Source organism: Cricetulus griseus (assembly GCF_003668045.3).
Source record: "Cricetulus griseus strain 17A/GY chromosome 1 unlocalized genomic scaffold, alternate assembly CriGri-PICRH-1.0 chr1_1, whole genome shotgun sequence".
Lineage (NCBI taxonomy): Eukaryota > Metazoa > Chordata > Mammalia > Rodentia > Cricetidae > Cricetulus > Cricetulus griseus.
The window spans coordinates 238,196,286-238,209,741 of record NW_023276807.1 but is presented as its reverse complement, the minus strand read 5'-3'; positions in this window follow the sequence as shown (position 1 = coordinate 238,209,741).

Sequence of the window (13,456 nt, the reverse complement as noted above, 5' to 3'; positions counted from 1 at the left end):
CACACACACACACACACACACACACACACACACACACACACACAGAGGCTAAGGGAGTTGCAGATTTTCTGATCTGAAGGAGGTGCAGAGTGTGTGTGTGTGTGTGTGTGAGTGCGCGCGCGCCGCGTGCCCGTCTCTCTCTCTCTCTCTCTCTCTCTCTCTCTCTCTCTCTCTCTCTTCTCTCTCTCTCTCTCTCTCTCTCTCTCTCTCTGTCTGTCTGTCTCTGTGTGTGTGTGTGTGTGTGTGTACGCGTTTTCGCACAGTGAGCTGTGTATTTCAGTGAGTGCCTGTGAAGTCCAGTGTTGGAGAGCCCACTGTGCAAGCTAGCTAGGGAGCAAACACGCCGCAAGCAACAGCAATCAATATGTAACTTTCCTCATCCTCAGAGAAATCCCCGCTGTCCCCAGGCACCCATGCAAGGAAAGTCGCTTGATTATGAAAGTGTTTCAGAAGAAAAGCAGGCGCGGGTGGGGAGACAGGCAGTGCCTCCTTGGAGGGAAAAGCCTCTCTTAAGACATGCTTTGCAGCTTCATGAAACTGAAATCTGCTGAATAGTATTTAGGGTTCTACCCTTCAGCCATCTCCTGTCCTCGTCCACATTCAGTGTCCTCCAACGTCCCTCGACAACCAACAGCTTTGTTGTCTGGTTCACCTCTATTCATTTTACTAAACTTCCAAATAGCAATATTACATTTTTTCCAAACTAAATAGTCATTGATAATATTTACACAATCTCTACTTATAAAAGCTGAACTGTTAGGCAAGAATTTACATCAGTAGGAGATCTATAATTCAAAGATTCATGTTCTAAAAGCATAAACACACACACACACACACACACACACACACACACACACACACACACACACCTCTACCCGGCTATAAATTCCTAGTCTTCAACAACTTAACAGTCTCAAAACTTGCTTCCGCCTAAACTACTATCACAAATGTCCACAAGTCAAGACCGGTTGCCTGTGATCTAGCAGTCTGCAAAAAGGAAACTGATGCATTGAAATCGAGAAGGTGAGTGTTTTGATTGCTAGAGTATTGATTGTAATTCATAAATACTGAAGTTAAGTTGCCATTTATAAATTGTGAATGACTAACGTACAAATCTGTAACATGAATCATTCAGGATTTCAAAGAAAATCAAATCCAGACCAATTACAAGAAAGTTCTGGAGATTGTTTTGGAGATAATTGCTTAAAGATTCAGGTAGAGGCGCTATTAATTTCCCGGAGCTTCAAGGAGATAACCTATACTCTGATTTTGCAGTCTGGTCTCTTTCCAAATTTACCACTCCCTAGGGAGACCAACAGCTCAAACAGCTCAAAAATAAAAAGAGAAGCTCTTTTTTAGTGAGACCTTCAAATTCTAAAATGCCACTGTCTTGTCCTTTCTAAATAGGTGGTTTATTATGTATGTATGTTTTTACTAAACAGGGGGCTCAACCTTGCCAAAACCTAGGCTGCTTTCCCAAGTAGTCTTTTATCCACACAGCCCTGTTCAGCCCAGTCTTTATGTCCCTGGGGTTAATAGTGATGTGGGTGGAAAGCACCTACTTTGGAATTTGAGGCTCCAAGTCTCTAAAAGCAGAACTGCCTTGAAGAGTGGCGATCACACATTCAGACACTCATCTATCAAAGCTTTCACTTCTGCCTCCCCTCACCCCACCCTGTTCTAAGGACAAACACCAGGGCCTTCCAAAGCTAAAAAAGAGCTGTAACTCTTAGCTGGGTCGTCAGGTACATTGTGAATCACCCTTTCAAAATGACTATTCTAAAATTATTTTTAATTACATAGAAATGAATTTCACCATACTGCAAAAACAAAACTATAAAAACTACCAAGTAAGGTTATTATAGTGTATTGATTAGGCTTAATTCAACATAAATCTATGCATTTGAAGGAGGACTAGAAACACAATGCCTAAGAAAGAACTTCATGGGGTGAAAAATGTATCATCAGAAACATACCTCTGCTGCCACCCTCTCCGGAGTAATTGCGCCACACCTCCCCCTAGTGTTTACTTCAAGAACTACCTGCATATGATGAATGCCTTAGGGCATCTGCCAAGAACAAAAGAAACACAGGAAGCATATTATGTTTCATGTACTTCTAGAATTGAACATGGTTATTGAATACTGACTGGTATCTTGATTTTATCTTTATTATCTATAATTTATTTTTAAGTAGGAAATGGGACTGACTGATATCTCACTTCCAGTTTGGCTTGTTTTTGATCCTTCATGATAATCAGAATTTTTTGGTTTATTTTTTTTGTTTTGTTTTTTGTTTTTTCGAGACAGGGTTTCTCTGTGTAGCTTTGGAGCCTCATCCTGGCACTCGCTCTGGAGACCAGGTTGGCCTCGAACTCACAGAGATCCGCCTGCTTCTGCCACCCGAGTGCTGGGATTAAATGTGTGCCCCACTAACGCTGGCTGATAATCAGATTTTTTTTTGATAATCACATTTAAGTTAAAATATCTTCAATGGTTTTCAAAATTTATCTTGTTTCTTCCCTCACGTTTATTTTGTATTCACAGTATACTTATTTAAGGATTTCTTATTAACTATTCTTAAAATATTGACCTCAATTAGGAAAAAAGAGATGAATTGAATATATCAGGCAGTGGAAGGTTATGTCACATATGCCATCATGATAAGGAGTTTAGGAGTCTATAATGATGTCTACATAGCAAAGAAATCTCAGATTTCTCAAGAATAGCTCAGTTGATAATCACTCTTTGTAATTTCAATCCAGATTGAATCCTAAGACAACATTTCATCCTTCTGTCTTGAAATGCACATACACTGACGGTCTAGAGATCTTGTGTGCTTATTTAGAATCTATGTGAGTGTGCAAATGATTTAACATTTGATTTATTAATAAAAATAATGTAGGTAAGTTGAGTGTAAAGGTACATTGAATGATGTGTTGGAATGATTTCAAATGGAAAAGTATTACATGTTAATTTTACAGACTAACAAAGAGTAGCAAATACTGCTATGTCACTCAAATTATTGACTTCATAGTATTAATGGAAAAATCTTGAAATACGACTTCATGGCATTTTTGTACAATTTATTTAATTTTGGCCCAGAGGCACTGTTTAAAAATGCACACCTATGTGTTAAAGATATAATTTCAAGAGTTTATTGCTTTAGCCAGAACTACTATTATAGCAGTTTCCTGTAACTTATCCTGTTTTGCTATAATTTTCAATTTAGCAGGTTATAGCTCTTAAGAAAAGGAAAGAAGCTACTTTCTATGCAGCCACTATTTACATGAATAAAAAATTACTTTTTATAATTCTGTCATTATCATCTCACTGTCGGGTTTCATAGATTATTTTTAATGTACAAAACATTTAAAAACTAAATCTAACAGCAGAAAGTTTAGGTTTTAGAAAACGAAACCCCAATCAAATTTAAATTCCAAAAAAATGTTATTGTATTTTTAGCTAGTGTCCCTCACTAGCTAAAAGATATGTATGCCTAACATCTTGTACTGTTGTCGACTGTTTGCTGACTTTTAACTACTGACGGGATGACACTACTCAAAATCTTTCTCCTTGGTGATAAATATGGATTAGAATAAGCAATGTAAATTAACTGTAAATTTTACACTTTAGATGAAAATGCTTTATATTTTTAAAAGAATTCTCTCATACACAATGAATTCTAAAAGTGTAAGAAATTCATATAAAATACTAATACCAATTAAATATAAAATTTTGTCTACTTTTTTTATTAAAGTTATGAAATGCTGCTATTAAATAATATGGGTCAGTAAAAATTCCATATTTAAAATTTCTTCAAAATAATACTTGTGTTATTATATGTTATACTATGAAGGAATATTCAGATATCTGTGCCCTCCTCACTGCAGTATGTTAACAATGTAGCTAGAGAGTTAAGCCAATAAGGACTAGCAAGCTGAAGCTGTGAGGAAATAATTCACCCAATGAATGAAGCAAACATGCAATTGGCATGTGTATATTTTCCAATAAATTTAAAATTTGTAAGAAGAAAATACTGATAAATTAATAATCAACAATAAAGTAGGGAACTTAGGGCACACATTCTGAATTTAAAGTTTAAAGTGGGAATTCTCTGTTTAAAAATTATGACTAAATGTTATTTAATACAATGTCTATTTTTCTTCCGTGGGTCTGTCTGTGTTCAAGGTACGTGCATGTGTGTGTGTGTGTGTGTGTGAGAGAGAGAGAGAGAGAGAGAGAGAGAGAGAGAGAGAGAGAGACTGTGCATGTGAGTATGTATGTACATATGTGTTAACAGATAAACTAAACCACACGTAAAATGTATATTAATATATATGAATGTATCTGATGTGCAGCAACCCTAAAAATTGTTACTCCACTTTGAAGATATTAATGTGTATAAAGATGAGGATTAGGTAAAATTGAGTATGTTAACATTCAGATTTAACAGAAAATTAGCATTACCTTCTTCTCAACAAATTCCAAATGGCATATTCGTGTCCTTTTTTGTCTTGCCAGCCAAAAAGAACAGGATACACTAATGCCATAATCTCAATACTCCTGCCCCATAAGAAGTTACATACTGGCTCCCCCTTGTGGTCACTTTGAGAGACATTCGGGTACTTGGGAAATTTGCTGCATAGGAAAATTAAAAGTTGTTTAATATTGGTATATTACGTTTTAAAATGCAGAGCTTTTGAGTGAAATAGTTAATTTATAGATGTGACTGCTAGATCATTAAATTGGTTGACACTGGGAAAAAAAGATAATATTATGATTTCACGCACTGTGCAGCAATCTCATTATTATTATTATTATTTTTACAGTTAAACATGTTAGGGCAGTTCTGGCTGAGGCTGGGAAATCAGGCCTTGGAGGCGACCCGGGAAATTCAATTCAGTAGGTGGCACTCTTTCCTCAGACTCAGTTTTACAGTGGTGACCTGAAAAGATGTTAGAAAACGCTGTGTCACAGAAAGGAGGTCCTGCCTTGCAGGTGAGGCTGGCACTAGATGCTTGTGATCAGTTATGGTGTTAACGCTCACACATTTCTCTCCATTATTCTGAGATATTCAACCTGCTTGTTAAACAGCTATCATACAGAGATCAATGAGAAGAATATGCTACAAGTAGCTGAGCTCTTAGCAAAACAAATAAGTGTTCTACAAATCCTTTGCATTTTAATTACCGTTACAATCGTTAACCTTCCCAAGTTCCTGTGACAAGGTCCTACTCGGGTAATTATGGCCTCCTTATGCAAATTCCTCTTTTAGTGAGCTATGCATATTATTTCCTTTCATCTTTTAAAAGGCTAGAAAGATTTCAGTTGCAAAACAAGTGCTGGCAAACAGCTGTTGTCTGTAACTCAGGACATAGTGCACTCTTGCTTTACCTGAAGTACCTCTATTGAGCCTTCTCCCTGTTGCAAAGAGAGTCCACAGTGAGGAAATACTCCCTGGGTTTTCCTGAGTGACATTTTTGAAATCATGTTAAATAAAAGAAATCAATGCAATGAAACTCCGTTAAAAATCACTGAGATTAAATCGATATTTTGGAGCTTCTGGACTCAGAGGCTTCAAGATTGCCCACACCTTTCTGAATGAGAAAAGCTGATGATATCCAGGGAAAAGGCCCTGGACCATCTACAAATTACCCATCCAACAGAAATGGAATGACCTCCAATTTTAATTAAGCACTGGAGAATTTATGTCTAACTTTGATTAAAAAATTAGGGAGATGTCTTCATTTGTCATACAAAATGGTGTTCAGAAGCTTGATATGTGACATTTGTAAATATAGTCATTATAGTAAATATAATAAAAATATTTATATGTTTGAGTGTAAACATATTAAAGAAAGCTATATTGGCAATTCTTCTCAAAACAATATAGATTAAATTTAGAAATATATAAACTATAGTTTTGACTATAGTTAGACAAGCCTGGGTCATCTATTTTCCATTTACTGAAGGTACAGGAATCAGAGAAGGCTGTAAAAATGAAAGATGTAATGAAAATAACATTTATTGCACAGCTCTGGCATTTGTACAAATATGAATTAACAATGTTTTGAAAGCATATCAATAAGAGCGATGGTAATTAAACAATTTTGTGACAAATATCCATTCAGTAATCCACAGAACACCTTCCTAATAAATTTGGTGGAGATCTCTAAATGATATTATACAAATATCTTCACAAACATTAAAAATCACATATACTTGATGAACATACTGGTTATATGCAAACATTGCTACAGTTTGGGAAAATTATCTAAATCTATCTTTAAATTAGGCATGTTAGCTTATACCTATCATTCTGTCACTCAGGTGGCTAAGGAAGAAAGACTGCAAAGACTTTTACCGCATGGCCAGTGTTGGCTACCCACTAAGACCCAGTTTCAAATCAATAAGTAGTAAGTAAGTAAATAAACAAATGGAATTCTTGCTCTACTAATTTCAAAGTCTTATCAGAGGAAGATATGTATACGGTGTGGTACTAGACAAAGCATATATCAAAGAATTAAAAATTTGGTTTTATTTTCATATATTTAGAACTAGAAATCTGGTCAGCAGTAGAATGTATAATAGATTAGAAGCATGTGACACAAGTGAGTGACATAAACGCTTGCCTAGCCCACAGGTTTTCCACTTTAGTAGTCAGGGGTTCTAGCTACAGCAGCATGGCCATTGGAAAATAGAGATCATCTTCCTCACACAGGTGAAAGAAGGACTGTATAATAAGAGTTAGTTAGTGATGAAGGGCTCTCCTAGCTAATGTGCACAGACAACAGTATAATCAATTGTGAAAATTTAGAAGTTTATTTCATGTCTCAACATTTGAACAAATGAATCTTGGCACTATTCTAAAATTTGTTAACTAGACTCTTGTGTCATGGGCACATTGAGGAATCAGAGTGCATGGAAATTCAATGTATATATTTTGCAGGGGTTTGCATGGGAAAACACATTTAAAGCATTTTCACACTATGCCTAATCGTTAAAATTATTTACCATATTCTTCAGAAAAAAAAAAGAAAACAAATGGAAGTCATTTTAACACACAAAATCCAGATCAGTATATTATGAAACACTTTGTAGTTTTTGAATAGGAGTTCACCACAATGGAGTTAAGGTAAGAAGGGTAGTTTAAGAAAGGAGCTAGAAAGATGGCTCACACGTTAAGAACACTGGATTTTCTTTCAAAGTAACTGGTTTCATATTTCAGAACTTATATAGTGGCACAGAACTTTTTATAGGTCCAGTTCCAGGGGTTCATTGTCCTTTTCTGGCCTTCTGTGGCCATACATGCATACACATGGTGCACAAACACACACACACACACACACACACACACACACACACACAAATGAAACACTAGTATACATAAAACAGAATTAACTTGTTTTAATTTAAGAAAAGGAAACCTAAACACTTGACTTTAAACTGCCTATAGGTAGAAAAAATGTTATGTAACATCAATCAACATCCAAGTCCTTCTCCTCATTTTGAACCGAATAAGTGACAATATAATTATGATTTCTTTCTTTCTCATTTCATCTCTTCCTACTAAAACAAAGGAAAAGAAAATTGTCCATCACTATGTTAAGAACATCAGTGCTTGAAGAACTGGCAGTGGTTTAAGATTATAGGTATAAATATTATAGATAGAAGCATATTTACCTAGTCTTTAATCACTAGAAACACTTCCTTGGGAATAGAAGGGAGAGAGACTTGGGAAAGTAGACATAAATTTCAAGTTGTAAAAATAAAAAGAAAGTGGCTGGTGTTTTAGTAATAGGGTGGGTACATATTCTCCTTGTAGTTCTATGAAGTATGATGGAGGAGTGTGTCTTCATTTTTGTTTAAATCTTACCAGATTCTTGTAAGGTGTTAACTGGCTCTGTGAAGCTGAGAAAGTTACATGGATCATTGCAGAAAATATGCTTTGAAGGTCAGTTATTGGGAGGATTAAAACATATTCTCTTATGAGGCAGAATTAAGACAGCAATAAAAATAAATCTAAAAAAATAAAGCCAGTGTGGTGATTTTAATGAGAAATTTTCCCCATTGACTTAGGCATTTGAACACTTGGTCCCTTGTTGGTGATGCTTTCTGGAGAGGTAGGACAGCCACACTGGAGAAAATATGTGGCTGGTGTTGGCGTTTGGACTTCCAGTTAACTCTCTCTGCTGTGTCCTCATGGATAAAGATATGATTTCTCAGCTCTGGACAGGATGCCTGCCTTTTGCTGCCATACTTTCTGGTTATGATGGATTCCTTGTTCTGGAATTATAATCCAAAATATGCTCACCTACAAATTGCCTTCCTCATGGTATTTATTTCAGAAACTGAAAAACATTCATATAGAAGTTGGTACCAGAGAATGAACTGTTCTTGCAAAAAACAAAACAAAACAAACAAGCAGACAATTTTTTTTTAAATAAAGCAAAGCAAAACAAGAAGCTTACTATGTTAATTTTCTTGAGGAATTAGGAGGGGTTTAGAACTTTGGACTCAAAAAGTGGTTGGATGTTGTAAGGAGAGATTCCCTTGGCCTTCTAGTGTGAGTCTGGATAAAAGCAGTGCTTTGAACAATCTTGGATGTGGAAGCTCAGCTCAAAAGGATTCATCAGCCACTGTCCTAGAGGCCATTTGTGTGATGTTTTGGCTAAGAATCTGGCTGCTTTCTGTCCTTCCTAAAAACTTATCTGAGGCTAGCATGAAAATTAGTGGACAGTTTTCCTCCCTTTTTTGTGGGAAACTTGAAGATCGCTTGATATTGAATCCACCTAATTTATTGCTGATTATACTTATGCAGGTCTGTAAACAAAGGGGAAAAAGACAAAAAAGAAACACAAATGTGCAGTATGTGAAAAGAAGAGACACTAGGAACCTCAATGTTGAATCCAAGGGACATGCTAAAAGAGAAGATGTAGTTGTTTAAGGGAATTAGCACAGGTATGGATGAGCCTTTTACTTTATGCTGGAATGAAGGGAAGGTGCCCTCGGTTTGAAAACCCACTCCTGGCACCAAAACAAGACTGAAGAAAAGGAGGCTCCTTTTTCATAGACTTCTATGTCACAGTCCATTTAACAAAGAAAGACAGGGAGGGAACCCTTCAGGAAACTGGAGGCAGAAACTGTAGCAGAGGCCATGAAAGAATTCTGCTTACTGACTTAATCCAAGTGGCCTGCTCAGATTGCTTTTTTACACAGTCCAGATCATATGCCCATGGCTGGTATCACTCACAGTTTGATGGGCCATCCTGCATCAAGCACTAATGAAGAAAATCCAGTCATACAGACCTGCTCATCCGCCAATCTGATAGTGGCCATTACTCAGTTATGGTTCCCTCTTCTCAAGTATTTCTAGTTTGTCTAAAGTGGATAAAGTCTAACCACTACAAGTGATATTTCAAGATAATTCTAGTGATAGAGAACAAGAGGAAGATTCATGTAGAGTTGATGAAAGTGCAGTAATGTAAGACCGAGCTAGACTTGCTTAATATAGGTCACAGTGGTGCAGCTGGGACAATATTTGAGACCACTGGCAGTGGGGCCAAGATCTAACACTAATGTACAACCTGACTTAGTGGAACCCTTCTATATGGAGGGATACCTTGTCCAGCCTAGACACAGGAGTATGGGGGTGAAGAGGTGCCTTGGTTCTGCCTCAACTAGGTGATGGAACAGGCCTAGTAGACTTTCTAGGGGAGGCCTTACCCTCTCCATGGAGTAAATGGGAGGAGGGGAGAGTGGGAGGAGAGAAGGGAGGGGGAACTGGGATCGAAATGTAAAAAATAAGTTTAAAACTCAAATTCTATCAAACTAAATACTATAGTAGGTATAGTCCAATAGCACAGAGAATGTTACAGAAAAATACCAGTGTCAGGAATAGGATAGCTTTATGTGGTTTGTTGATCAGAGAGGCTCCACAAGGCCCCCAAACAAAATGGGTTCTTAACACTCCCCTTGGTTTCTCAGAATAACTAGATAGTAAGTCACCGTGGCAGAAAACAAACAAACAAACAAACAAACAAACAAACACCAGCTTGACCTGAGCTGTATGCATTCTCTCTGACAAACAGTTCTTATAGTCGTGAAGGTGCAATGAGGGCTGCTGGGACTTAAATATCCCCAAGTTTCTTAGCCAACAATGACTTTTATAAAATAAAATGCCAACCTTCCAGGAATGATGTGATGACTCATGAAAAATTAGCATGAAAATTATAGGGTAACCAAACACACCCGGATTGTATTTTAAACCAGCTTCAAAAGAGAATTCATGACTCCTACTGTAAACCTATTAAAAATTATCCATTGTAGGTGAGGCTACATATTGTGTGGTAATCAAGATTCACTAGACTAAGTACAGGTTAGATGAAGTTTATTTAGAGAGATTACACATATACAAGAGGCAGGTGGCTACCACAGGTTCCAGCTCCAAGGATCCTCCCAGGCTGTTCCCTGTGACCCGGCCAGCAGCAAGAGAGAGCCCTGGTGTCTGCAACCCCAGGTCTAGTCTTACACGCTCATGTTTGCATCTGTGATCATACATAAATGGGTGTAGTCAGTGCCGCAGGTACATAGTAAGAACTCACTACAGCTATGGGTGCTAGCAGGGAATGTAATACTCTTATATTGACAGCTTGACAAAAATCAGGTGTTCATAGCTATGTGGGTTAATATCAGGGCCTTCAATTCGATTGCATTGGTCAACCTGTCTATTTTTGTGCCAATACCAAGCTGATTTCAGGACTATGGTTCTATAATAGAGCGTGAAGTCAGGGATGGTGATGCCTCCAGAAGTCTCTTTATTGTACAGGTTGTTTCGACTATCCTGGGTTTTTTGTTTTTCCATATGAAATTGAGTACTGTTCTTTCAAAGTCTGTGAAGAATGGTGTTGGGATTTTGATGGGAATTGCATTGAATCTGTAGATTGCTTTTGGCAAGATTGCCATTTTTACTATGTTGATCCTACCTATCCAAGAGCAGAAGGGATCTTTTCATTTTTTGGTATATTCTTTAATTTCTTTCTTTAAAAACTCAAAGTTCTTACTATACAGGTTTTTCTCGCTTTTGGTTAGTGTTACCCCAAGATATTTTATGTTATTAGTTGCTATTGTAAAGGGTGATGTTTCTCTGATTTCTTTCTCAGCACATTTATCTTCTGTATATAGTAGGTGTTAGGAGCTCCAGAGTACCGCGCCTACGAGACGGTGCGGTTTCCGCCTTCCGCCAGCCCGACGGCGAGTGCTCTCTGTGGTAAACAACTCCTAATTAGGAAAAGGCCACGCATCCTTCTAAATTCTGCTTGCTAACAACCTATCCTAGCGTGCCATCTGGGTGTAGTTGATTGGTAATTGCAGGATATATATATAGCGAAGTCTTCCTTTGTCCAGGGCCACTCCCTGTAAATCAAGTTTCCCGAGTAAAACTGTGAGAAGAAGATTCCTCGGTATTGCGTCGTTCTTGCTGGTCAAGGGCTACTGATTTTTTTTTTTTTTGAGTTAATTTTGTATCCTGCTACTTTGCTGAAGATGTTTATCAGCTGTAGGAGTTCCCTGGTAGAGTTTTTAGGTCACTTATGTAAACTATCATATCATCTGCAAATAGTGAAAGTTTGACTTCTTACTTTCCAATTTGTAACTACTTGATCTCCTTTTGTTGTCTTATTGCTCTATCTAGGACTTCAAGTACAATATTGAAGAGATATGGAGAGAGTGGACAGCCTTGTCTTGTTCCTGATCTCGCCTTGAGATCCTCTCCATTTAGTTTGATGTTGGCTGTTGGTTTGGTGTATATTGCTTTTTTCATGTTTAGGTATGTTCCTGTTATTCCTGATCTCTCCAAGACCTTTATCATGAAGGGATGTTGGATTTTGTCAAAGGTTTTTTTCAGCATCTAGCAAGATAATCATGTGGTTTTTCTTTTTCAGTTTGTTTTTATGGTGGATTACATTGATGGATTTTCATATGGTGAACCATCCCTGCATTCCTGGGATAAAGCCAACTTGATCATGCTGGATGATTTCTCTGATGTGTTTTTGGATTCGATTTGCCAGTATTTTGTTGAATATTTTTGCGTCAATGTTCATGAGGGATATTGGTCTGTAATTCTCTTTTTTGTTTTGTCCTTGTGTGGCTTGGGTACCAACATAATTGTAGCCTTATAAAAAGAGCTTGGCAATGTCATAGTTTTAAGCAGGAACATGTGGAATAATTGTCTTCAGTTGTATAACCACTGGTGTTTACATTAGTATCAAATGGTTAATTACAATCAGTGGTGATACAAATAGCATGATTGCACTGAATAGTTCACTACTAATCACATAGTTCAAACCAACCAAAACTTCATGAATCTGAGAAAGGGATTGTTTGGGGGAAAGGATAGGGGAATGATAGATACCTAAAAAAACAGAGGTAGCACATATGAGTGATCAAAAAGCATTATATCTATGTGCTTTCTGCAATGGAGGAGAAACAGCCAGATGAGAAGGAAAGCAAATTCAGTGACAACTTTAGGCTCTTCATCAACAAAGTATGGAAATAAGGTACAAAAATTCTAAAGGCAGAAAAAGAATGGAGTAAAAAAAATGTGTAACTATGAAAAACTAAACACCAATGTTCTGATGAGAAATAAAGTATTTCCATGCATGTGAACTACAGTAATTTATTGGGCATCAGATAAAATATGGAAACTAACACATATATGCTCTTTAAATGATAGAATTTTAAGAATTCTGAAGGAAGTATCAATTCTCATTCTAGGTGGTACTCTGCAGTTTTGCTTTGGGTAGTTCCTGCTCTCTGGCCAATGACAAAGATGAGGTGCAGTTGACCACATTTGTCCAAATTCCAACTGACCAGTCAATAAAAGAAGAGGCTCCTATTATCTACAAGACAGGGGAGCTTTGTAGGTAGCATTGGTGTTTGATGGGAAGAGCAACACCACTTGAAATCTCAATCCTTTCTTCTTCATTTATGAGTACATTCTTAAGGTAAACCATGGAATAAGCCAATGTTCTTCAACATCCCAGGAACTCTGTCAATTGGAGTCAATTTAATTTGTTGTGGATAACATGCATTTTCTCATGATTCTCTCTCTCTCAAAAAAAAAAAAAAAAAAAAACCACATTTCTACACTCACTGTGTCCTCAGAATCAGAGAATGGTGTAGCTTTTCTAGAACCTTGACTTGTACACTTGGGTCCTTCTCTGTGCTTTTTCCTGTTCAAGCATCAAAAGCATGGCAATTCCCATTGCTCTGCCTCATTTGTCTGTTTTATGTGGCTTTCTGTGACATTTTCTGAACAATACCTTTTAGTAACATACACTAACCTATCTCCTACAAAATAGATTATGCTTCTAAATCCCTCATCCTAACAATGCTAAATACTTAATATAAAACTATTAGCACTTAAAAATCAAGAGAAGTAGAATTATCTGAAA